The 25,976-nt window shown below is 41.0% G+C and overlaps 1 protein-coding gene across 18 annotated transcripts in view; it reads left to right on the forward strand.

The window, feature by feature from the left end:
- BMP3 (bone morphogenetic protein 3) overlaps positions 1–25,976 on the forward strand; it is an 84,332-nt gene that overhangs the window by 17,373 nt on the left and 40,983 nt on the right. For 10 of the 18 annotated variants that reach the window (XM_046940124.1, XM_046940126.1, XM_046940121.1 and 7 more), the window contains exon 1: positions 1,836–1,949. The exons of 6 other annotated variants lie outside the window; for them this stretch is intronic. The gene's annotated coding sequence lies outside the window, so the exon portion shown is untranslated. Of the gene's footprint in view, positions 1–1,835; positions 3,231–25,976 lie in introns of those variants that run through there. 2 more of the 18 variants (XM_040698942.2, XM_046940130.1) reach the window with 1 other exon arrangement.

Genomic DNA, 25,976 nt, shown 5'->3' on the forward strand with positions numbered 1-25,976 from the left:
TGATGATAGATTAAGCTGAAAGTGGACTGAGTTGGATGAGGAAGAGACTATTATAGAGAATGGATAGAGGAAGGCAGTACTGCCAGTCCTCATCATGGTCCTCCTCTTTCTGATAAATGACTACAGGAGAAGGTCAGCTTTGCAAATGAAATTCTTCAGAGGCTTGCATGAAAAAGCTCAAAAAAGGGAAGCAGAGTGATTAAAAAAAAAGTTAATGGGGAAAAAGTTATTTTTTGAATGTAACAAGGTTAGTGATTTTCAGTTTGTCTTATGTTTCAAAATGTGACACTGTGAGCAGGCAGTAGAAAGGTTCCAGTGTATAGCCAGATACATACCAGTGGTGTGAACATGAGAGAAATAAGAGAACATAGGAGAATAAGGGAGAAAAGGAAAGCAGGAGCTGGGGAGGTGAGTTCTCCACTGAAGTCAAGAGGGAATCAAGAGGGAAGTTGGAGGACAGCAATTTTACAAACTGCACCTTATAAAATAATGCTGTAAAATGAACGTGAGAATGCAGAACTCCCTTTGGAAGGAAGTCCCAAATTCCTCCATACTTTGTGATCTGTAGTTACGTTGAGGGTTTGGATTTCAGAAGCTGTGAAAAGTGAAATAAATCAGTACCAACACTGCTGCTCGCTTTCTTTCAGTCAGAACACATTCTTCTCAAATTAAAATATAATTATGGACTTGATGTGTTCTGAACATTTTATTTAGCTGAGCCGAAAATTATTTTCTCTGTAAAGCTGCTTTCAAGCAAAAAAAAAAAAAAAAAAAAAAATTAAAAAAAATCCACCTAATTATAGCAGCAGTGTGGAGGAGGTCTGCTAGTATATTGTATGATACATTTTGACAGCTGCTTTTTACTGGAAGGTTGTCAAATCCATCACAAAAATGTTTTGAAATGTTTAAAATGGGGGAACACATGGTCTGTAGCTGTGACGGAGCCAGCAAAGGTAAAAAAAGGGCTTCTGTGTTTGTTTGGGTCAGGGATATAGCAATGGTTAATAGAATATTCTCATCTTAACTGGGGGTGGGGGGGGTCTAAGATATTTTCAGAATCTTTACTGGGGTTATAAAGGAGGGAACTGCATGGTTATTTGGCACATACATTCACTGGGTGGGGAGGCGTTGTAGATCTTAATGTTATAGATTTGGTGCGGCAGGTTCACTGTTACGGTCAGTGGGCTGAGGGTAGATGGGGCAGTGGAAGCAGGGAACAATCCACCCTTAACCCCATCTTTCTGCCATTCCTTTAACATATAAACAGAACCCCAAAATGTTCCTCCTGGAGAGATTTAAGGGGGGAGCTTGCAGCTACATGGGCTGCACAATGAAAATATACAAACACACTGAGCTGAGTCAAAGACAAGTTGAGCTGGCACGTGGAAAAACACAAGGACAGGAAGGATGAGAGGGAGACTTCTCACTGTGCTAGGTTTTCAGACACAAACTATTTCCTTCTTGCTCAAAGCATACCAAAGGGATGCCTCAGTCTTCTGGACTTATCTTTTGGGCAGGGCACTCGTGACTTGCTGGTTCTTGCCTGTTTTCCCTGTGCGTGAGTGGAGGGCTGCAACAGACACCCTGTCTGCAGAAGGGTTGGATGGTGAATCACAAAGAGACAGAGAGCAAAGCCCAGGCTGCCCTCATGCTCGGTGCTGTGCTGCTCAGTTCCCTCTGCCCCCCGATGTATGTGATCAGTGCATGTCAGCAGCACAAGCTCTGCAGGTGCTTATCGGGGCAGCCTGGTACAAGCTGAGGTGTGATTTGAGACTAGTGAAAAGATAAGGTGGAATTCTGGGATATTAAAGAACCCTGTTGACATTGGGTCAATTGAGTTTTATCGTTGTGGAACATATCCAGAGAAGGGCAATGAAGCTGTGCAGGGTCTGGAGCACAAGTCTAATGAGGAGTGGCTAAGGGAACATGGATTGTTCAGTCTGGAAAAGGTGAGGCTCAGGGGAGACCTTGTCACTCTCTACAGCTGCCTGAAAGGAGCTTGTGGTGTAGTGGGAGTCCAGCCCCTTCTCCCACACAACAGTGATGGGACAAGAGGGAATGGACTCAAATTGTACTAGAGAGATTCAGTTTGGATATCAGGAAAAATTTCATCTCAGAAAGAGTGGTGAAACATTGGCGTGGGCTGCCCAGGGAGGTGGTGGAGTCACTGTCCCTGGAGGTTTTCAAGAACTGTGGAGATGTGACACTGAGGGGTATGTGAGGATGGGTTAATGGTTGGACTTGATGATCTTAGTGTTTTTTTCCAGCCCTAATGACTCTATTATTCTATGATTTCCATACTGCAGAGGCAAGATTTTCCTTGAAAAACTAACCTTGTTAGTTATCTCCAGTACATTGAGATAACGATATGTATTTGGGGTCTCTTGGAACTTTTGCCTATTCAACAGGTTTGGGGGAACGCTGAAAAGAAACATGCTTCCCTGAATATGGGTTAAAGGAAAGTTTGAGTGTATCATGGTGGCAAAAAATCACCTTTCTGTAGAGGGCTGCCAAAATGAAAGTTTGAGCCATGCTACGTCAGTTCAAAGGGTGTCAAAGATGTTCCTTATGATGAAGTTCTGAATAGGGGATGTGATTTTTCACCTTAATAAGTGGCAGCCTCTCCCATTAAATCTTTTGTGCCAGATCTTTTGTCTAACAGTGACGTGCATGTGTCAGAACAAGGAAAATTAAAGGGAGTTAAATTCTGTAGAGTAGCTATCTTTGTTTAATGGATAACTTTTCTCGGGAGATGAATAACCTCTGTTATTCTCGTAAAGAAACAAAAAATATTTCCTTCATGACCCATATAGGCAAATTCATCAACAAGTTATGCCATGCGTGAATTTGGCACCGAGACTGAATGCACTTAGGTATTTACTCATTTCGCTAATACTCATTTACATCAACTGACATTGGATCAGGCTTCAGGGAAATAAGATTTGCTTTGATATAGCTCAACTGTGAAGTACGTTCAAGTTATTTTTTTTTTTCCACTGCATGCTGAATTCCAGAAGCTTTTATTTGAATTTCAACGTATGCATGATAGAACTATCCTTGGAACCATCTTACTTGCTATTTTTATTAACATTTGTATTCTATATGTAATTACTTGGAAAATACTGCTTATCAAGATTACTACATCAGTTAGCAAAAACTGAGGAACCCACTTTTCATTTTGAAAAGCAGTTTGGACATGCACATCCTTTCAGTGAATCCCTGGTTTCAAGGTCAGTAATGGTTTTGCAAATGAGGCTTAGGACTTGTCTGCACGAGTGTCCTGTATCTGAGAAATGAGTGTGATTTCTTTGATGTGAAGATGGATCCTATCTTATGGCAGGGTATCATCAAAAGAAATTACTGTGTTTAATTCTCCTGCAAGTATATTCTGATATTGTTTAAAAGATTACACCTCTCTGTCATGCTGATATGCATGACTGAGTACAGCAGCTCACAAACATCCAAAGAGATCACGAAGTTTTGATGAGGCAAATTTCAGCTGATGCTGAAGGGGAGCAGGAAATACCGATGCGTGCTACTGCTTCCTGAGGTTACGAGATTGGGTTCAATTGGCCAAAGGAAATTTCAGAAAGAACATTTTTTCAAAATAACTGCTTCAGCACTGGCTTTACAGTTTTGCTTTACTAGAAACTGAGCTTCAGCAGGCACTGGGACCAACGCTCTCCATTTAGCCTCTGTGCACTTAGGTTTGATTCCCATTTGCTGTCTTCAAGTGAAGATTATGCACTTGTTTCTATTTTGATCCTAAGAAACATGGTTCAACTAAGAAAAGTAGGGCAAAGAAATGGAAAAATACCCAAATTTCAGGATCCATAGGGGTATCTCCATGTTGTGGGCTGTGCATTCCTCACTGATGGATTCTTAGACTCCTGTTCTCATAGTTGGAACTCCTGTTCCAACTAAGGTTGGAAAAGACCACTCGGATCACCAAGTCCAGCCATCGACCTATTACCACCATGCTCACTAACCACATCCCTCTTTCCTTACATTGTCTATTCTTCTGCCCTTTGTTTATTTTTTAGAAGCTTTTTGATAGAAACTCAAAGTGCAATTTTCCATTAAACTTGCTACCTGAACAGTGGATTTGATGCTTATTGGCAACCTCATAATTCTGGTTTTTCAGGAAAATCAGTCTTGAAAAAAGTGAGTGTGGCTAATAATGTTGGCTAAAAGGAAATCCCCATGCTTACACTTAAAATGTGCTTAACATTTCCTTTGGTCCCATGCACACGTATGCTCAGGTCTACAAGTGTGTTCTTGATCAAGACTTCACTTCAAAGTTAAATGATGAGGGGAAAGAAGTAATCCATCTGTCAATGTTTATGCTTTCATGAATTTGAGGGTAATCACTCAACTATACATAGCACTTAGCTTAGCTATTATACTACTTATGTAAAAGTAATATATCACTTATTACAACAGGAATATGGAATTTATACTATAGATGAGCCAGATAAAGACTCCTTATTTAGATTTGGATCAAGAATATGTTCCAAAGGCATTTGTCTATTTGTCTAAAATTGGCTGGCTGGTAGAAAAGAGGCCAGCTGAGCAGTTGGTGGGGCCTCTCTTCATTTGCTTAGTTTTCAGTGTTTCTATTCACTTTATCTGAACAAGTGGTTTTGTAATGGGTTTGTTCTTAATTTTGTCATTAGATATATTTACCAGTGAGACCTGGCTGATTTTTTTTCTTGATGTCTCCTGCTTTCATTGCATTCAATATTTTAAAGAGATTATTTAGCAAAGGAGAAATTGATAGAAAGGGGGAGCTTAACAAGAACTCCTCTAGCAAATGAGTACGAGAGGATTTTGCATTTTGACAAGATGGCATCAAGTTGCTCCAGGGGAGTTTCAGGTTGGATATTGAGAAACATTTGTGCTCAGAAAGAATAATGAGGTATTGGAACAGGCTGCCCAGGGAAGTGGAGGATTCACTGTCCCATGAGGTGTTCAAGAAACATGGAGGTCTGACACTGAGGGGCATGGTGGTGAGAGGATGATGGTTGGACTAGATGATCTTAGTGGTCTTTTCCAGCCTTAATAATTCCATGATTCTATGAACTGCGTAATCAAAAGCAACCAGTAGAACTGAGAAAACCAGCTCTTAAAGATACATGAGTACAAGGCAACGTTTGACCAAGGTGCATGGGCTATGAAGATGGTAGTTATGGTAAGCTGAGAGTGTGGACATTGACTTCGTTTCCTTATTTTGTGTGTGTGTGTTTCACCCATGTGTTCCTACCCAATCTGTATTGCAGTGCTTTTCTGCTTTCTCTTGATAAGTGAGTTAGTCACCAGTCAGATTTCTTACAAGTACAACTAGGTTGTGCAGATGTTTTTTAAAGCTGGAGGGCTATTTAATCTAGTTCTACTCTACAGAATCCTTAAGACTGACAAAATGCTTGGCATTTTGCTCACAACAATCTTTTCAAAGCTTTAGCAGTTTGTCACCTGGAGCATAGCATTTAAGTAGAGTCAGAGAATGTTTTGAGCCTGGAATCAGGATGGGTTAGCAGTTGTAGAAGTTGGCTCAACCGGTGATTTATAGGTGTTTAGAAGATGTTAAACAACGATTTTTGAGGAGTGGTGTAAACAGCGTATGTTTATACTAGTGATTCTTTGATGTGAACATCTATTTGGATTGTGCCAGGGCACTATCAGAGAACATCATCAAGAACATCACGATGTGTTATTCCACAGGAGGCATTTCCCGCTGTTACTCTTCAAGACTGCACATCATCTACTGTACTGTCAAGAGTGACTGTCAGGTATAGCAATTAATGCACAAATTAAGCTCTTACAACAAAGAAAACTGGGATCAGGCAACAGCTGCTCTGAGTAACTCTGTTAGGATCAACATAGGGCAAATTTTGAAGTGATCAGAAGTGGTGCTACCCTAGTTTTGATAACTTAAGAAAAATAAAGGATTCAGTGGCTTCTTCGTTTAAGAAAAATTTTACCTAAATAAGGCAGTTTGTGAGAGGTGCTCAGGGTTTGAATCCATCAACAACAGTGCTAATGACATGAAAGGAAAGGATGGGCAGAAAGTGAACAATGTGGTTTCAGATATATTTCTATAAGCTGTTGAATATTTGGAAACATTTTTATTAGATCAGCTACTTTTTCAACTGGTGCTTAGAAGAATTAGGATATCTTTTGTCTGCTTGTCTTTTCAAATGTTTTATTTATTTATTCATTTTAAACTATGCTTCATGCCAAATTTAATGACTAAGAAGTGCTATAGATAGAAGCAAGCAGAGTGGGTGTGCCTTGGCAGACCTAGTGACAGGGAGACTTATGTAGGGTTATCAGTTGGACTTCATTAGTACTGTAGGTAGATAATTTTATCTGAAAGATTTCTGGTCTGCTTAAGCTTCTTTTCCATGTAATGGATACAGCACCCAGAAGAACCTAGGATGATGTCAAGTGAGTGGAGCTGGCACAGACTGAATGCAATATTTCATGCCAACAGCTGGGAATGAGGTACACTGATAGATCTTCATGAGGACAGGTTTGTCTAGCAAGGTAAATTCAGAGGCAGGTGAATGGTTTTGATTTCAGTAGCTGTGGATTCTTTCCTCTGCAAGGAGTTAAAGGCCATAGTCATGAAGCTCCTCTGTGTGCAAAAGTCTTTTTTTTTCTCACCACCAACCACCTCAATCAGACATTCTTCTTGTGACTGAGGGATGTGGTTGTGGATGGCACCAGAGCCCTAATCATGGGCAGGGATGCTGCTAGTATGTGTGCAGGCAGCTTGTCACAGCTAATAAGCACTTTTCTGCTTCACATATACCTCCCTTCGGAATTTGAGCCATGACTTCTGATGTCAGAATTACTGAAATTGCCAATCCCAAATATTCATAAATCCCAAGGCGGACTTAAAAGTGCTGAGATATTTTCTAATCATAATTTAGCTGTTCATTGCTGAGCCCCTAACATTAATTCAAGTTTCCGAGCTGTCCTATCCAGGGCTGAAGGAGATTAGTTTCTTTGTATGAAATCTGAGAGTCTTATTAATCATTGCTTCAGGCGCTGGGGCAACGTGAAGTACCACAGACCTCACTGCAAAATTGTGAAATTTGGCATCAGGGCATCTCCTTCCTGGTCTCCAGTGGACCATAAAAAGAGCTGGAAACATTCATAAATGGAATTGGAGAAGTCAGAAAATGAGAACAATGCTACACAAGTATCACTGCTGGGCTACGATCCAATTTCCTGTACTCTTGGCTAAGTAGGAAATGCAAATAAAAGCTACCAGCAGAGGAAGGGAAACATGGTGCAAAAGAAGCAAGGGGAGAAAGTGGCAGAAGAATGGAAGGGACTATCACATCAGGAGATCAACTTGGAAGAAGTCACCAGAGAACAGTTCTTTTCTGCCACTGTATATATACACAAAACCTAATGTGACATGGGCTATCCTTGTTTCACACTCATGCAGAACAGCTGTGTGTGTGATGACTATTAGTTGAATTCTGGGGGAAAAAAAGACAAACTTGACTGAATCATAAAAGGGATTTTGAAAGGAAGGAAGGCTGTAGTGGAATTTGTAAGAGGAGTAATGTGGGTGTTTCTTTGAGTATTGGAAAGCCTGTTTCCATCTAAGAAGCCCCTTCTCAGCTGATAGAGGTCAGAAGTTTGATAGTGAGACTTTATTTATTTATATGTATTTAAATAACTAATGCAAGATAACATCTATCATTCCTTCTCTCTTTCTCTTTTTTCTTGCTTCTCCAGTTGTGCGGCTTTTCCAGGGAGAACTAAGAGGATTTCCATAAGTAGAGTCATAGGAAATGTTTTCTATCCTACTGACACTGATGTTTAATTAATGCCAGCCTTTGAGCATTCTGCAGTACTCTGCTGTTCTGATAACGGAGTCAAACAGAGGCAAAGCAGTGTGGTGTTCTCCAGCTTTGATGTTGGAGTTTTACTGTCCTTGGAAGAACCTCTGAGGAAGTCACTGAGATGTGAAGGGGAAACCCTTAGAACCAAGTCCTCTGGAGTGGAATTCTCACTACCTTCCTCACCTTCCTTCCAGAGAGGAATTCACTTAGCATTTCTGCAGTAAATCCAGCTGGCAGCACAACACATGCTGCAGTTTTTGATCATCACTTGTCTGAAAATCAATATTCCGGGGAGATGGAGTGATGAAACTAGGACTGGGGCAGGATATCTGAAAGCAAATAGTTTGTGGCCCTGTGAGACTGATCGATAGCTTTAGTTTCTAGAGGGAACCAAAGTAGTAAGCCGAAGTGTTTGCTTGAAGTTTACCATCAGTATAATGTTGGTTCTTCTTTTGGGCATGAAGTCACCAGGAGTCTTGCCAAGGATATTAAGCCTTATCCTCGCTTCCTGCCCTGCCATTAGCCTAAGGTTGCAACTGTGATCCAGGCCACATCTCCACCTCGACACTCTATGAAACGTCTGTGTTCAGTTCTGTCTATTTTTCCTTAGTCAAGTAAACAACAGTCAAGGGGAAAAATGTCCCCAGCCCATCAGCCCAGGAGCTACATATGTAAGCCATTAGAGATACGACTGTCAAGCATCTCCTTTATATGATAGATCTAGGAGTAAATGTGTGTGAGTCCATGGAATAGGCTTGATTCAGTCAACCAAAATTGTAGGTTAGCTGAGTTTTCCCTTTTTTTTTATTCATGGCAAGGTTTTAATGTGGTCGCAGTACATAGTCACATGATTTACAGTCAGATGGATTAACCGCTGCCTTATGCTTCACATAAGCCTTATAAATCCATGTGCATACCTTCCAGATGCTAGACAGAGAGCATTGAGACAGCTTTAAGATGCATTAGTGAAGCTATTTTCCGATAGGAAATATACACATGGGACTGAATCTCACTGAAATGATATTTTAGGAGATTGCAGCAGAGATGTGCTTGACAGGGCCCAATAGCTATTTATAGGCAGATCTGTCAAATTTTGGATAAACTTGTCTCTTTTTTTCCTCCTTCCAACCACATTTGCTGCAGGATTCTTCTGGTTAACTGTGGGCTGCTGAAGCTTTGCATGAGCCATCTGCCCAGTGGCACCACCCTGTAATTACCTGGGAAGGGATCCCTGTCCTGTGATTTTGCTGGTAGCTGGACTTGACAGACATTCTTCTGAGAGCGGCTGGGAGGGATATGTGGTTCTCACCAGCCAGAGCTGGGTTGAGAGCTGAGTAAAACAGATGGAAAGACTTGCGTGTGACTGGTTCAATTTTTAATGCCATTTCCCAAATTGTGTCCCACATTGCCCTACCTGTATGGTTAGTGGCATCCAGAGAGTACAGTTTGGGCAGGATCAGCAGCCCAAAGCTTCATCTTCTGCAGCCACTAACTGGACTGTATTCAGGGCTTTTTTCTTGTGTTTTTATTGTTGTTGTTTGTTTGTTTCCAACATGAGCTTTTGGGATTAGTGTTTTGTTGGCCAGACTAGGATACTTTTTCAAAATCCTGGTTCTGTCTTCTCTTTCTGTTGAATGTAAATACTCTGATTGGAGTCTCTGCTAGGAAATCCCCTTTCTGGTTGTTTCCCAATGCTTGCTTGGATGTGTCGGTTGGTTTCCCTCCTCACATGATTTAAGCAGGCGAATTTCACTGGTGTTGAATGTAGTTGAAGTATTTTTCTTGATGGAAATAGGCTTTACACGACTAAAAGTCTTATTAGCAGAAACAGTGATAGAGTATTAACTGTGCAGAATGTAAGCTGTGCTTGCAGATGTCTTGCTCAGAATCTGTCAATGATAGTTTGTAGTAAAAGTGAATCTGGTTTCTCTGCACAAGAACAGGAACACTGTGCAGGGTGCTCTGTGTACCATTTCTCTGGGCGTTAAAGATAGAGGTGCCATGGGCAAGTCTTACATGTTGAGCATACTGGGGGTAATAGGGCAGATATGCATCAAACCCTTTTTAATTAGCATTTCAAAATGAGCAGCCCATCTGCCTTCTGTGCCTGGTGAAAGGGAAGGCTAAGCATGTATTCATTATGGTCAAAAACCTCCAAACCTTCTTACATTAAAAGTAAGATAATATTTCTTTGCTTTGCTTTGATTTGATCTCATTTCCTGACCATTTTTCTTGTTACTTTTGGTTTGTTCTTTTGTGTAGGCTCAAGAACAGGACTTCTGTGGATGTTTGAGTTGCTTTCTAAGTTCTTTGCAGCTCTCCAGAAACCTTTGTTTTGATAGACCTAAGTAAAGTTGTTCTTTAATCAACTTGAGTGAATGCTTATTCTGTCTGACAGATCTCATACACCTCATAGGTATACTATGTGCTTGCATTGCAAACATTTGGCAAGCTGCTTGAGGGGTTGTAGAGGGGTGATGTATTTGTTTCGGGCCTTCCAGTTTCAGGGGAAGGTTGCTAATTCTTGTGCAGCTTGTTGCCTCCTTAAGCTACATATCTGGGTTGTCTGGTGCAATGCAAGGGCATTCTGGTATCATAATGAATTGTGCACTTGTGTTTCCTCAGGGGAAGGCAGATAAATAGAGGCTTGAGGCAGAGTGGCTGGAAAGCTGCATAAGAGAAAAGGATCTGGGAGTGTTAGTTGACAGCCGGCTAAACATGAGTCAGCAGTGTGCCCAAGAAGCCAAGAAGGCCAATAGCATCCTCGCTTGTGTCAGAAGTAGTGCAACCAGCAGGAGCAGGGAAGTGATTGTCCCTCTGTACTCAGATCTGGTGAGGCTGCAACTTGAGTGCTGTGTTCACTGTTGGGCCTCTCACTACAAGAAAGACATTGAGGCCATGGAACATGTCCAGAGAAGGGCAGTTAAGCTGCACAGAATCTCGAGCACAAGTCAAATGAGGAGCAGCTGAGGGAACTGGGATTGTTCAGTTTGAGAAGAGGAGGTTCGGGGGAGACCTTATGGCTCTCTACATCTCCTTGAAAGGAGGTTGTGATGAGATGGGGGTCAACCTCTTCTCCTAGGTAACAGCAATACAACAAGAGGGAATGGCCTTAAGTTGTGCCAGGGGAGGTTTGGGTTAGATATGTTTACTCTCCAAAAGAGAGTTTAAAAGAGTGGTGATGCAGTGGCACAGCGTGATGGAGTCACCATCCCTGGAGGTGTTCAAGAGCTGTGGAGATGTGGCACAGAGGGACATGATTAGTGGGCATGACATGGTGGGGATGAGTTGACTGGCCTAGATGATCTTAGTGGTTTTTTCCTACCTTAATAATTCTGTGATTCTATAGCAGAGTCTGAACACAAATCCCTCTGTGGACACAGACAAAGAGCTGAAGAGTCCAGAGCAGCCCAGGCCTGTGGGTGGCAATGCCTGCTGCCTAGATCATAGCCTCACAGACACCTGGCTGCTGGTTGGGCTGTGTGGTTGACCCCAGACCTACGTGTGGGTCCCATAATCTCTACAAGAGAAAATTCAATCAGAAGAGACTCTTCAACCAATATCAGCAGGGAATAAGCAGCATAGCTCGTGTTTTAGGCTAGTGGAAAAGATGACAAGTCTGTAAACTTAGAAGGTTATCTGTTTGCAGTTGTTCATGTGATTGTAAGAGGTCTTTTACTCATATTTTTTTTCCGTGAAAAGCAAGCCAAAACAAAAAACCAAAACAACCCCCCCCCAACTTCAAAGTCATGCAAATGAACCCTTTTACTATTTTTACAGTAATTTTTCTCCACTGGAAAACAAATTATACAAACAGACTTCTAAAAAGCAAATCCCTCAGCACTGGGCAGAGGAAGCAGTCCTCTGGTACGACGTGGAATAAAACAGCAGCACACCTGCCTCCAGCTGCTCTCCTGACATGCAGATCTCACACAGTCCAGCTATGTGAAGTCCCTTCCAAGTCAAACAAGCAGCAATTTTTAAGTAGCACCTAACAAGGAATGAGGCCAGCAAACCCCAACCCCGAAGGTTCCTGCTGCACAGGCTTTATTTTCATTTTCCTGACCCGTTTGCACAGAGTTGTTGCTGATGACCTGGCCTGCCTCCCTGCACACAGCAAAGCAATAACAAACACAGGGCAGCTGGCACTTTGAGACACCTGCAGCACACCAAACACTGGGGGATTGTTCGTCCTGCGTGATGGGACAACTCTACTGGCGTGGTGTCCACACGATGCACGCAGTGTCCTGGACAGGACAGCTCCAGGGCCCCAGAGAGTTTCTTGGCCAATTTATAGAAACTATACCATATTTCTTACTGCCAGAGGAAGAATAAGGATGACCAGCAGAGGAATAAAAGAGCCCGTTGTGCAGCATTGCTGTTGTCTTGAAGGCAGGCTCAATCCTAGAAATGCCATCAGTATGATATTTGGGCAGCCTCTGAGCACACCTTATATAAACCTTATTATTCCAGATTCTCATGCCTCACTCCTTATTTATTCATTAACTAGGTGTTTTCCAGTGAAAATACTTGGATGTCCTTCTGATGGAGCAGGTACAGGAGAGAGTGCTAAAAGGAAAAAAAAAAAAAAAAAAGAAAACTCCTAAACCCTTAAGCAATATTTATGGACTTTTGAAAGTTGAGATTCTTGGAAAAAGAGCTACATTTCTTTTCAAATACTTTCCAGGCTGGAATCTTTTGCTAATTTATCTCATGCTTTACCCATATAATAATTACGCAGCTTTTACACATTTTAGCAAGATAAATAGAAATGTATCTTTTCAGCAAATCGAGTGGGAAAAGTGACCTGAACTCCTACGTTTCCTTCTGCACGTTCATTTTCTACAACACCATGGGTGAGTGGCAAATCCAGGAAGACTTTAGCAAACCTGGCACTGGCATTATATTCAGCCCCTTGCAGTGGCTTCTGTTGGATGCACCACACATCCTCTTGTTCATAGAGAAGATTTATGAGAAAAATTAATATCCCAGTACTATAAACTGTTGGCTTAGGAAATGCTCCATGTCTTCATGCACCTTTCCCCTTGCTTCCTTTTTCCTTGCATCCTTTCCCCTTGCATCTTCTCCCTTGCTGGCACTTCATGTCTCTCTGAGCAAATTTTAGGTACTACATGCATTTCTGGTTTTAATAAGTTCCTATTTTGTTTATGCTAACAGAATAATCTAAACTCACTTTCTTAGCAGTCAGTTCTCAGTTAGAGTATTGTTTTCAAACTGAGGCAACACCTTGTTTACATTGATAAGCAAATTCACAGTCCGCAGAGCTCCTTCCAGCAGGAGCAGCTGCTGAGAGCACAGCAATAAGGACTGGGAAGCACATGTTCCACATACATAGCAAGCATTTCTTCTTCTGAAGGGTAACCAGATTTTTCTTTCTTTCTTTCTTTCTTTTTTTTTCCTGAAGAGTTGAAAGCTGGAACATCTGCTTCTTGGCCAGCCAGTTCTTCCCACAAGCACTGCTGCTCAGGTTCAAAAAACGTTGTTTAGGTTATGGTGCATGAGCGTCTCGGTGCATGTGTCTGTGTTTCTTAAACATAGTACAGTGCAGCAGAGCTGGAGTGGGGTCTGTGTTTGAGTACCTGATGGTTATTCCTGTGGCGCTGCTGTGAAATGGGTCACTGTGAGACACACGTTTTTGACACAGAGTAGAGTGCACATCAATTCATATTGAGGAAAAATTACTGTCTGGGTGTTTCTGCTAACAAAACAGAATCTTGAAGAGTACTTCTGCCTGCCCTGCTGTCAGAGGTTAGCACCAGGCAGTGCTCTTTAGGGCTGGAATCCAGCATTTAGGTCCTGAGCAGAGATTTTATCTCACTCGTGGTCAGAGCTTGCAGATACTTCAAATGAGGGGAAAAAATGAGGAAATAAATATTGCGTTCATGTGTGTGTTAAAATCACTTTTTCTTTAATTTGCTTTTACCTTTAGACTACATTGCACTTATTTTGGGTAGGTGAGAGGAAAGCAGGCTAAAGGCTGCTGTGAAGCTGTGCTCACTCTGAAGCTCCTTAATTTTCCTTCTTTTGGACAGCAAGAAGTAGTTAAGAGAGTAATGTTTTCCAACAGCCAGCTTGGTGTGTTTGAGCATCAGAGGAGGAAACTGAAATAATTACATGTATCTTACAAGTTCCAGGAATGTTTCAAAATTAGCATTGGTAAGACGGTGGTGTTCCCAGCTGAAAATGTGGGGACACGCACACTCTGGGCTCGCTGTAGTGCTCACTCAAAATCTCTGCTCTCAGTCCCCTCCCTTTCCCTTCATCCAAATCAAATTTTGCAAGGGGTAAAATCCCAATCTGCAGGCCTGTGTTTTATGCTGGTTTTGCTCCCTGCTGAACAGGTCAGCAGTTTATTCTGTCTTGTGGAGCAGCAATGGTGACAGCATCTGTTTTACAGATACAGAGGTGAACTCCTTCCTCTGACTACTGTTGCCCACTGGTATTTCTATTAGGCGTAACATGATCTGCAGGTGGCAAGTAAGGCCAAATGCTTTGCAACAAAAATAAATGGCTACTCATTAAAAATAAATTTTAACTGGTAATGTTTTTTACGTCTGTCCCTTTCAACATAATTGTACTCAGGCCCCTGTGTCCACACCAAGTTGGAAGCAAGTGTCGATCTACTTGAGGGTAGGAAGGACCTACAGAGAGATCTAGACAGGCAGGATCAATGGGCTGCCTTCAATTGTATGAGCTTCAACAAGACTGAATGCCCGATCCTGCCTTTTGTTGCCCTTTGATCACATCAACCCCATGCCTCGCTTCAGGCTTGGGGCAGAGCAGATGGAGAGCTGCATGGAGGAGAAGGACCTGGGGGTGTTGTTTGACAGATGGCTGAACACGAGCCAGCAGTGTGCCCAGGTGGCCAAGAAAGTCAACTACATCCTGGCTTGTATCAGAAAGCACAGGCTGCCCAGGGAGGTGGTGGAGTCACTGTCCCTGGAGGTTTTCAAGGACCATGGAGATGTGGCCCTGAGAGACGTGATTTAGTAGGCATGGGGGGATGAGTTGAGGGTTGGGCTAGATGACGATTTTAGACATGTTTTCCACCCTTAATGACTCTATAAATCTGTCAATTAGGAAACATTTCCTCTCAGAAAGAGTGGTGAGGCATTGGATCAGGTTGTTCAGGGAGGTGCTGGAGTCGCCATCCTTGGAAGCATTCAAGAAATGTGGAGTTGTGGCACTCAGGGACATGTTTAATGGGCATGGTGGGGATTGGCTGATGGCTGGACTTGAGGTCTTTTCCAACCTTAATGATTCCATGATTCTATGGCAGCCACACAGAAGCAGGCACACAGAGGTGCCTTGAGGAGAGGAGTGAGGTGTGGAGAAGGGATGTGCTTGGCAGGGCCAGGCAGAAATGATCCTTGAGGTCTGGAACATTTTAAGGAGCCAGACTGAGCTTTATCTGAGGAATGTAATTCCTACTGGCAGTGTTAACAAGATAGGAAAAAATGCAAACAACTTCTTCTCAGACCCTGCAAGTCTGATCAGCGCCTGGAAATGTTGGTGGGAGCAGGTGTGCTGCCTCTGCTGATTGCTGAACCTGTCTCCCAGTGCATGTAAATATATCCCAAATAATGGGCAAGTCCTGGCATCTTGGTGTCTGTAGTGAGGTCTTGCTGGGAATCAAAACCAGTTTTAGGAAACATGTCTGAGTGCGTGAAGTAACGTTTATAGAAATGAATCATTGGCAGGTGGTTGGTTTTTGTTTGTTTTTATTCTTAGAACTTTTTTGTCTTGTAACTTGAAAGCTCACAAATAGAACTAGACCCCAATGTAGACAATATTTTCTCAATATTTTACCTTGCTGCAAAGGGTAAGGAAAATGTAAGCAAGAGGTCAACATAGTTTTTGCCTGTTCTGAAATGCTTGTATACTTTGTGAACAGTATATCATAGCATTGATAAACATGAGAATCCAGTCCCTAGCATTTACTGTACTGACGGATAAAGGAAAACTGAGTTTTTATTTTTCTTGTCTGGACAAGAAATGGACTTCCATTTCTCCTCTTTTATTTCATAGATCTGGAGCATGTCACAGAGATCACATGCATTTTTTGCATCTGTTTGATGAAATGGCCATTAGGATGCTATTCCAACGAGCAGTAGAATGGTGGTAGAGACCTATGGTGGAGACAGTTGACAGTTGGACTAGATGATCTTTTCCAGCCTTAATGGTCTAAGTGTGTGCAGGAAGTTGGAGTGAGTCCTTGTGAACAATCAGGTACATGCCTTGAAGAGGCAGCCTGTTGTACTTTGATATTCTGTCTGTACTTCAAGTACCCAGAGATTGATCTTCGTTGCTTGCTTATCCCCATCCACCAGTTCTCCTTGCAGTTCTGCTAACAGGCAGTACAGGGCCTGATTTTAGACTGAGGGAAGTTGATGTAAATTATGATTAATTTTGATGATATCTGGATGAGAGAATATTCTGGTAGAGCTCCCTATTAAAAAGCAAACACTGATGGCAACAGAATTAGAAAAATTGTCCTTGTAGTTAAAAAATCAGTAAATACCGGGACAAGTTTGCTGCTCATAGTGGATTGTTGCTCTGTGTGTGGGTTTCGTTTGTTTGTTTGTTTTTAAACTGGTTTGAAATATGACAGTTGATATTAGTCTTTCCCAAGGATCACGTACGTGGGCTTCTGATGAATATGCCCATGTATTTAGTGCAGCTCCTTATGAATTTTGGACTTTTCTCTGTTGGAAGCAGCAGATGCAAAAAAGTTTTTAAATAATCAGAGCATCCTAGAATATTTGTTTACTGTAGAAACACACCACTGATGGTGAAGCAAGAAGGATAAACAGTAAAGTATAGAATCTTTTTCTGTTGCACATCATAGTTTTCCCATCTTGTATTTCATCCACCTGCTTAGCCTCCGCCATAGAAAGGTGAATATTTGTATAAATATATAAAGTATAATAAATAAAGACAATTACTAGAGCTTGTTATGTTAGAGACAAATCAGAATAATAATCGGAAGGAGAAGATTTTCCTGTTCGTGGGTTTTATGCTGTTTTCACATTCTCTTAAAATCATTTTTAAATCGAGATCTGTGTCGTGTTAGGAGAAAAGAGTGAATTTGTATAAGTCTTCTCTGGGCAAAAAAAATGTGAGACAAAATTCAGAATATCTTGAGGAAATTTAAGCTGATTCATAGCTTAATGAATGAAAGCTTATAGGAGGTTAGAAGTGAATCATGGATGAGGAAAGAGGAGAAACTATGTTGACGGATGAGAAGGATCAAAGCCTTTTAGTTCTGAGAAAAGAGGCCTCAAAAGCATACCTGTAACATAAAACGCTTCTGTTTAGATATTTTGGTTGGTTTTTTAGAATTCATAATTCATAAAGCAATTTTGATGATAGTTTGTGTACTTGCCTGCAGTTCAGTGTTGATTTATAGCTGATAATATGTGAATATTACTTTGGGAGATGAATTTTATAAGCAGAGGAGCCTGTAAAGATAACTCCCTGTTTAACGTTACAAACAATAGTGTAACATCTGTCAGCTCTTAAAATGATTAGATCATACTCTGAGAGTGAAGTTACTTCTTTAGAACTAACTTCGCTGATAGAAGGTGAATCCTTTTTAGTTGAATGGCATAAACTTCTTGTCATTGAAGAATGGATGTGGAGTATGGTTGCCTTACTTTGTGCTCAGCGGGGTCTTTTATTCTCAGTGCCCTGTCTCTGCTTTACCTGTCTATGTAGATACAATAATTAGTTGTTCAGCGTGGGATATACTGGTAATAGGTAGGAGATATGTTTCAAGATGCTCAGACATACTGCGGGAGGTTCTTCTGCCCCTTTGTAGCAATGACACTGATGGTATGAAATTGCAAAACGAATAACACGTGTTTTAATGGAATTAAACATGAAAATGGAAAAGGGAGCTTGTCTTAGTACAACAGTGGTTTGCCAGATAGACCATTACACTCTAAAAATCTGCTGCTGTTTAAATAAAGAATGCTTTTGGAAAGAGTTCCATGCGGTATTGTTTCCATTTTCCCTGTATTTGAAAAATACGTATCACCCGATTTCAGCTGAGTAAAACCAAACATGCCTAGAGCTAGGAGATACTTTTGTAACTCACCTACCTAATAACCTCTTTCAGCATTTGCTTTTTCTTAAGTGGGTCTGAAGATGTGAGAACTCTTCTGTCTTGCAAGTTCACATTCATCCTACCACTTCTTTGCTTTTTATGCTGTGGAGGTGTATGAAGAACTACCTTCTACCAACCTGTTCTCTGTTCCATTGGAAAATAATGTAAAAGGTAAAAGAGCAGAGGAGTAAAGGGGAAACAAGGTTTCCCAGCAACAAGTAGCATAGAAAACCATCCTATGCTTTTGTCCATAAGATGCATCTTATCAGCAGCACAAGAGCTGGTGTACCATATTCTTACAGGTGCTGTGATCCTAACACAGAAGGTGATCTCCTGCAATCAGAACCACTGCTGAATGCACAGCTGTCCTCCAGGTATCCTACCGTCACCTTCAAGTTTGCACCGACTGATGATTCTCTTCTTGGAATTAGCCTACTTATATCCATTCTGCTTTGGTCAGCTTTATTTCTAGACAAAGACTTTGTTGCTCTGTTTGTTTGCTTGTATTTGAATTACCAAATTTTTGCTCTGATAATCATCAGCTGTCAGAAATGAAAATGTATGGGAAAATATATGGGAACTAGTTTCCAGTCTGTCATCTTTCTGAAAAGCTACAAATCTGTTGCAAAAATTATTAAGTTGAATATGATTTGCTCTGGATGTAGAGACACGTCTCAAAATAAAGAACATTCTCACTCCACCTACTTTGATTCCATAATTAGCGCATGGACAGCATCACTGAACAGCTGTGGTAGTCATCTGTGTAGGGCTGGCAGAAATGGCCTAGGACCTATGGAAAATCTATATCCTTTCAAATTGGTGGCCAGAGGCATGGGAAATACCCAAGAGCATGTTCTGTGATGTTGCATCTATGTTTATTTGCACTTCTGCCAAGCTTCTCTTAAGAATATGCCATAATGCATCATAACTTAATTGTCTTATTGTCTGAAAGACATCTGGCCCAGGTGAAGTCAAAAACATTTATGGAATTCCCAAAGATGTTTTCATGCAAGAAATCTGTACTCATATGTATGTTTCCATCCATCATTTGTGGTCTGGTTTGTGTCTTCTGGTCCTTACTCTATATTTGTTGCCACAATTCTCATGGCCAGGAGATATCTGCCTACATTGGCCATGCACCCAGAATGACGACCAGTGATTTTTAAGCCTACATCAATGAGAGTAAAAGACTTCTCCCTCATAATAAGGACCTGAGGTATCTATATTGATTTTTTTTTTCACTTGTTTGCTTTTAGGCAAAAGAGAGAAAGATTTATATGTATGTTCTTAAGTGGGAAGATAACTTGTGAAACTGTTTTGTAATGGATCAGAATTGGTTACAGAAAAGTTTTAAGGAAAGACCCTTTCATATTTGTTCACTCTTGAGCATCATGGAAGCCATATGTGACGCAGGAAGTAGGTACCACTGGAAACAGCACAAGAAATGTTGAAATTTTCAGTGGGCTGATGTTGTGGATTATTATGAAAGCCTTCTCTTCCCATGTGTTAGAAAGTGAGACCTGTGATCAGCTAGCTGCCATGTCACATGCCATTACTCATCTCTCACTAAAAAGGTGTCCTGTGTGAAGGAAACACTGCATTTTCTCTATTTTCCCCAAGTGGTTTTCTGTAATCCAAATCAATTATCTGGAAGCTGTGCAAATTACTGTGAATCCTGCTTAGTCAAATTCCAGTATGCATTAGAAAAAGCAGCAGGGTGTAGTAGGGGCAAATTGGTGAGGTGTGGTGCTGTTCATTTACAGTGCAGCAGATGTCAGTAATGAGGCAACAAAACGAATCTCTCAGCTTTGAGAGAGATGAGAATCAGAATTTCCTAACATCACACTTTTAAATCACAGGGAAGAGTGTCAGTTGCTATTTATGACTGAACTAAGAGCAGGAGTAAACATAACATTGTGCCTGCTTTGCATATTATGTCCTTTCTACATAATTGGATCTGAGACTTGCAGAGAAGTCTACTAAGTCATTGTTGTCATATGCAGTAAGAGATGAAACTGAAGTTCCTGCTTATCCTGTATAGAAAAATTCTAAATTAATGTAAGCTTCAACCTCAACTTTCTTCCCTTGTGTCAACACTGGGGCAAATTCAACCATCATAGACAATTCTGTATGTTCATTCCTTCTGACTGTAGCATATATCTTCATCTTACTTCTTGAAAAGGGAAAGAAGGAGATAGAACATATCTCTAAGTTCAGCTGGTAAGGTCAGAAGTTCAGATAAAGCAATTGCAGTGCCAGAAAGACCATTTTGTTTCATTTATGTATATCAATGTATGTAGTATAGTTAATGAGATTCACATACAGATGTATAAGTATATAAATATATATTAATATATATACTTACATATCATGAAGACTTGCAGTATTGCCATGTTCATACCCTGGATAAAGAAAAAGCCTTCACTTTGTGGCTAAGTGGTGTGGTTCTTCATGTGGCTCATGTATGGCTTTTCACAAGGCCCTGTCACATCATGGAGCATTTCTAGCACCAACTCGTTTATGAGGTCCGTTGAAGTTGTGGCTCACTGGAGTTCTTGAGTGTCCAATTATGCATTGGTTAGGCATCTAGAATAGCACTGTTTTATCCTGCCATGTCTTTCATTGCTAACACTGAGAATGGTATTGGGCAGACAGAAGACAGGTATGAAGACGACCCGGATGAGAGGTCTGGATAGTTCTGTAGAAGCTTAAGCAACTATTCCCCAGTGAATTGCTGTAAACTCAAGTAATGAACACAAGGCTCTCATCAGAGACATTTGCAAGCCCTTCATGAGTGCTACTGGCCTGTTAGAGTTGGACATGCATGTGAGAAAAGTACTTGGGTTCACAAACCCAGGAAGGTCACAAGCAGGTAGGAGAGAACATAACAAAAGTTCTCCTTCCCTGGCCACCAACGCAAGTTCTCTTGCTGATTTGAAATATGCCTATTGCAAGAGACATTCCACGGACAGCTTTTCTAGAGGTGTAATGCAAACTGAAAGGAACTGAGGGCTCTAGATTTTAAGTCCAGGAGGAACTACAAGGACCACCTCAGCTGGTATCCTGCAGCAGGTACACCATAAATTTCCTGAAGTCTTGAATAGAGCACGTCTGGGTAACTGACCAAGAGTTTATAAAGGTATACAGTTCTGATTTAAAAGTGCTGTTGGCAGAGATTTACCATGTCCCTGTAAACCTTTATACTGAATGGGCAAATATGCCTTGCTTCTTGCTCTGAGTCTAAATTTGAACTTCACATGCTGGATCCTGGATTAGCACTTGCATGCCAGATTAAATATAACTTTCGGATTAGATGAGCTGTGACTACGTAACCTGTCATCAAAACTGTCTTCAACCATTTTTCAGTGATCTACAAAGAACCTTCTTACAGCTAATTGTGCATTTAATGGTTATCCCTTGTCCCAGCAGCCTTGTTCCTCTGCCTCTGTATTGTCTACCCAGCTTCTCCAAAGTGTGTCAAAAATTCATTTAAGTTGTTCCAAAATGCTGCCATCCTTCTTAAAGAATTATTTGGTTCAGAAAACTGCCTCACTCAGAGCTTTCTTGAAGCCCTTTCTGAGGGCTTTATTTACTTTTAGTCACTCGGGACACTGACATGTAGATCTTGGATTTTGCAGGAGAGCTTAGGATCTTGTACAAGGCTATCAAATTATCTTTTAAATATGAAAACCCACACTTTGCTGCAACACATTTTTTCATTAGCTGTTTGAGGCTGTCAGAAGATATTAAACCTTGGGCTCAAGGCCCTCTGAATCAGGTTCTTACTCATAGTACAGGATAAAAATATCGAACAATTACGTTCATGTGAGGTTCATATTTTAAATCCGATGGGTGATATCAGAGTCTCTTGTATTTGATCTACATGGTTCCTCTGAGTATTTTTGCCATTTTATTGCATTGCCCTATCAAGGGAATATTATTTATATGATATAATCCTCATTTGGTTCCAGTTTATTAAATGAAAGGAATGTGTTAGGCTGTAAGTTCTTAAGAGGTCTGGAATCTGGACTGTAATTAAATCCATTCCCTCTCAGCTAATTTATGTAATCTGATGAGAAACAAGTGTAATACAATTTGTTCAAAGAAAATGGAGAATGTTCATTCCATGGAACAGTACCAAAAAAACCTGCTGAGTGAAGCCCAGCAAAAAGCAAAGTTTGGGCTCCTTTTGTCTGATCAGCTACACGTGGAGCATCTCTCTCAGTTCTGCTTATGAAAGGGGATGAGATGAATGTCTTTGAGAATATATTTAATTTCTTCTTACTAGTGCACAGTCTTTCCTAAAGCAGATCTAGATAAGAAGCCATTTGCTGTAGAGCAAGGGTCCTAGGTTTTTCTCTAAAGTAATGGTCTGAAATCATTTCCTTATCTCATCAGCAGTGAAACTTGTTGCATCAGCCTGAGCATGGGAGGTCCAGCACTCAGGGCTTTGCGGTGATGCACCATGACACACGGGTGCTTTCAGAAACAGCATGTTGTTCTTTGCTATTGGCAAGAACCATCCCATCAGATCGTGCCCTTCTTTCCTTGCAGCTCAACTGTGGTCTGCTTTGGCAGTGAGTGGGTGTAGTGTTTGGCAGTCATTCATTAGCTGGGGTTGGAATTCCCTCCCATTTTATTGTCAGGTATACCAAGGTACCATGTACCATGTTCATCATCTGTGAAGACCTGTAAGTCAAGCATTGTTTCAGGAAAACAGGAAAAAAGTCATGAGTTTCCAAGATTTTCCATGTCCAATTTTGGCAAGAATTAGACAGAATTCAGCCCCTAATTTTGGGGATTACCATACATTACATACAGTAGTAGAGTGTAAAATAATTCAGAGTTGAGAAAAAAAAAATCTGTCTTCAACATTCCTTTATATTTTTTTTGTAAAGGTTTTGCTGACTAGTACAGTAATTTACGTTGGACCTCTGAGAAAAGGAATACTCATTTCAAATAATTCTATTAGGGCAACATTTTGTTTTGTACCTCACAAAAAGTAGAGATGTGTTTTTTCAGTTTTGTCACCACACCTTGATACTTACAGGCGCACATGGATTTTTGGTTGCAACTGCTTTCTGTGTCAGTTGACCACTATCACAATAATACCAAACCAGGCGTTGTTGATGCTATGAGAAAATGAATAGTGAAATGAGGGAGCTCAAATAAAAATCAACTCAGGGAAGGATAGAGGCAACAGAGAGCAAGTGGCAGGTAGATGTGGAGGTAGAAATTAGACTGCACGCAGGCCTGACGTTTACATGTGTGAGAAGAAAATTCCATTGCTGCCAACTCAGTAAATGTTTAATTTGGAGATGTGTACTTCCACATCTGGCTTATACTTAAATACTGCAAATATTGTTTCTTTCACTTCTAATTTCTCCCTTTTTTTTCCAGTTCAAGCTTCAGTCTCTTAAGAAAGATAAAGTCTTCTACAGGAAAGGTTGTCTTTTTACTGCTTTGAGCAATCTACCTATACATTTGAAATAGGAAATGGAAACTGCAAGTTAATAAAATCCTAGGAGAGAAAAGCTTTTGGTGTCAGGGGCAGGCTGTGTTGCCATTTATGTTCATGCAGTCTTATATCACCTCAAAGAAGGGAAAAGTAGGGAAACCCTTTGAGAAAACATGAATTGGCCATGTGCTTGTTTGAAAGGTGATTTGGGTTAAAGCTTCCATGTGTAATTTGAGAAGCAGAAATGATTCACGGCACTTTACTTGCATGAAGACAGTGTTATGCTGCACAGGGAGATGGGAAACCAGACCTAAACACAAGCTCTTCTCCTCTCGCAGGTTCTCAGAAAATAAAGAGAATAATTTTTCTACACTCCTCTGTGCATTCACTCATTAAAAAAGGAGCTCTGCAGGCCACAAGGCCCAGTGCTATATATCTTGCCTCACCAGACAGCTGTACATCTTCCCACAAGCCTCAGTTTTCCCTTGATGTGGACTAGAAGTGATACTGAATTAATCCTCGCAGTGCTGACATAACGGATATATGCTGGTGCTGTCTTGCTGGTTTTTATCAAGTTCTTCTAGATTGTTCAGCTGTTTGCTTAAGGTCTGCCAGCCAACATGCCACAGACCTGGCCACTTCTCATGCATGAAACATGTGCCTGACCCTTTCACACTGCCTTTTGATGGCCCCTCCAAGGTGCCCACCACCTGTGCTCCCTGGCATGACTACAGTGTAATTAATAACAGTAGAAACAATAACAGCTAATTGGGGTAGGTCTCAAGTGGGGGACTTAGCTTGGCATTCACTTCAATACATCCTTATTTAGAAAAGCACTTGGAGCATGAATTTATGCTCTTGGACAAGCAAGAAAAATGAATAAGGCTCTTGAATTGAGGCTTTAATTATTGAACATGTTTTCACATAAAATAATAAGCATATCTTATGCTTATTAGCATAAGGCACTAGGAACTAGGATTACTTACATTGCTTGTTGAAAAACTATGCTAGGAAGAAAAGTATATGAAGTGTGGAGGGAGAGGAAGAAGAGTTCAGATAGCACAGGAAGAAGTGCAGAACTGAGACAGTGTCTGGTTATCATAACAAAACTGAAACAATTCTGCTAAATACACAACCATAGCTTTAGTTCGGGCTATGGGGCGTGACCTCAATTTTGCTTAGCATGGTTGAAGCTTGGCTGGCTAATTATAATTTGAATCATAGAATCATTAAGGTTGGAAAAGACCTCCAAGATCACCAAGTCCAGCCACTAATCACCCCCACCATGCCCACTCACCATGTCCCTCAGTGCCACATCTCCATGGTTCTTGAACACCTCCAGGGACAGTGACTGTACCACCAACCTGGGTAGCCCATGCCAGTGCCTCACTGCTCTTTCTAGAGATGTTCAGCCCAGCCCCAATGCAATGAACAGCCCATATCTGTGCCTGTCCCAGGAGACTGCAGGTGGGCTCTTGATGGTTAACTTCCAGGAACTGAAATTAATATCGATGAGAGAAACTGTTGAGGGATCTATTTAACTCCTTGGGAGAAAGAAACAAACAAACAAGCAAAAAATGAACCCTGCCCTAAAGCTTCCAGAGCTCCTTTTTGGGGAAGACCTATTATCTTTAAAATGTTCAGGAGGGAAGAAGAGAGGGGGAAAGGAGCAGAGAGAGACTGGCAACAACCCACAACAAGTTCAGAATAACCCCATGATTACTGGCTTTTGTGGCTGCCTTTTTTGAGCTTTCCCATCTGAACTATGTCAATAATTAAATATCCAATGAAAGATGGATATGCAACCGGATTTCCCACATCCTTGGTTAGGTCTGAGCAATCAGGGTATTGAAATAAACATTTGGTTGAAAAATTCCTCAGTACCCCAGACTGAGCCTACTTATCTCCTGTGCTGTGGCTGAGGTCTGCAAATAATTTTATTGCATAGCAAAGAGTATTTCCAGTTAAAGATGTTGTTCAATATCACTCTGTTTTCCTTTATTCTTGGATTATCACAATGCCATGTACCTCTCTTTTCTCCTGCATGATGCCTATTAACCTGTTTTTTTTTCTTTTTTTTAATGAAAAGGTCTTCTGCTTCCAATTATACTGCTCATCCTTACATCTCAACAGTGAAAAGGTAGTATTTACATAAAAATGAAGAGCACTTCACAGGATCTTCATTTCTGTTTGCAATGGTCATGTCTTAAAATATGCCACTTAAACCAAGGCAGTACAGTTGTGGTCATTTTTATTTTGTTTCTGCAACTTTCTTTAAAGAGGATACACACAAAGAAAGCAGAGCTCTCAGAGCTCTTCACTTTCCTTTCATCCTAGGCTCATGGGCAAGTGGCAGGGAGTTCCCATGATGTTCCAAGTAAGCCCAGCGGGGCCATTAGTGCAATCCAAATCTCCCAGCCCCAGTAAATTTTTCTGGTGCCTTTCCAGGGGCTGAAGTATGAGACCAATTTAAGGAAATAATGTAATGCACTGCTATAGTAAAGACACTATACATCTGCACATGATG

The sequence above is a fragment of the Gallus gallus genome, chromosome 4 (assembly GCF_016699485.2).
Source record: "Gallus gallus isolate bGalGal1 chromosome 4, bGalGal1.mat.broiler.GRCg7b, whole genome shotgun sequence".
Lineage (NCBI taxonomy): Eukaryota > Metazoa > Chordata > Aves > Galliformes > Phasianidae > Gallus > Gallus gallus.